Here is a 1,591-nt window from a genome sequence, read left to right as displayed (position 1 = left end):
ACAAAAGCTGAAATTGAAGCCTACCTCAGGGAGAAAAAAAAATCACAATAAATAACCTAGCCTTACACTTAAAGAAGCTAGAAAAATAACAACAAAACCCCAAACCAGTAGAAGGGAGGAAATAATAATAAAAAAATGAAATAGGGCACCTGGGTGGCTCAGTCGGTTAAGTGTCTGCCTTCGGCTCAGGTCATGATCCTGGAGTCCCAGGATGGAGCCCCATGTCTGGCTCCCTGCTCAGCGGGGAGTCTGCTTCTCCCTCTCCCTCTGCTCCTCCCCACTCTCATCCTCTCTCACTCACTCTCTCTCTCAAATAAATAAATAAAATCTTTAAAAAAAAATGAAATAGAAACTAAAAAAAAAAAAAAAGTACAGATCAATGAAACCAGGAGCCAGTTCTTTGAAAAGATCAAAAAAATTGATCAACCCTTAGCCAGACTCATCAAAAAATAAATAAATAAAAGATAGAGGACTCAAACAAAATCAGAAATGAAATAGGAGAAATTACAACTGACACCACTGGAATATAAGGGATTATAAGAGAATATTATGAAAAATTACATGCCAACAAATTGGACAATCTTGAAGAAATGGATAAATTCCTAAAAACATGTAACTTCCCAAAACTGAATCAGGAAAAAAATAGAAATTTTGAATAGACTGATAACCAGCCAAGAAATTGAACAGTAATCACAAAATTCCCAACAAAAATCAGGGCCAGATTGCTTCACAGGCAAATTCTACCAAACATTTAAAGAAGAGTTAATATCCATTCTTCCCAGACTATTCCAAAAAAGAGAAGAGGAAGGAAAACTCCCAAATTCATTCTGTGGAGGCCAGCATTACCATGACACCAAAAGCAGGTAAAGAGACTAGAAGACCACAGGCCAACATCTCCGATGAACACAGATGCAAAAATCCTCAACAAAATATTACACCAAGCCAAATCCAACAATATGTTTAAAAAAAATCATTCACCATGATCAAGAGGGATTTATTCCTGGGTGCAAGGGTGGTTCAATATCTATAAATCAGTCAACACGATAGATCACATCAACAAGAGAAAGGATAAAAACTTCAATAGATTCTGGAAAAGCTTTTGACAAAGCACAACAGCCATTCATGATAAAAATATTCAATAAAGTAGGTCCAGAGGGAACATACTGAAAAGCATAATAAAGGCTATAAACAAAAAGCCCACAGGTAAAATTACACTCAATGGTGAAAAACTGAGAGTTTTTCCCCTAAGATAAGGAACAGGATAAGGATGTCAACTTTTACTACTTTTATTCAACGCACTACTAGAAGTCCTAGTCATAGACAACAAAAAGAAATAAAAGGCATCCAAATTGACAAAAAAAAAGTAAAACTCTATTTGCAGATGAACAATCCATGATACATTCACATAATGAAATATTATTGAGGACTAGAGAGACATGTTTCCAAGTCATGAAAAAACATGGTGAACGATGCCAGTCAGAAAAAGCTACATACTGTATGATTTCAGTTATATGACAGTCTGGAAAAGGTAAAGCTATAGTGGCAGTAAAATGTGGGGAGGGGAAGGAGTTGAATAGGTAAAACATCTGTG

This window comes from Halichoerus grypus, chromosome 4 (assembly GCF_964656455.1).
Source record: "Halichoerus grypus chromosome 4, mHalGry1.hap1.1, whole genome shotgun sequence".
Taxonomy (NCBI): Eukaryota; Metazoa; Chordata; class Mammalia; order Carnivora; family Phocidae; genus Halichoerus; species Halichoerus grypus.
Note: the sequence above shows the minus strand (reverse complement) of the source record.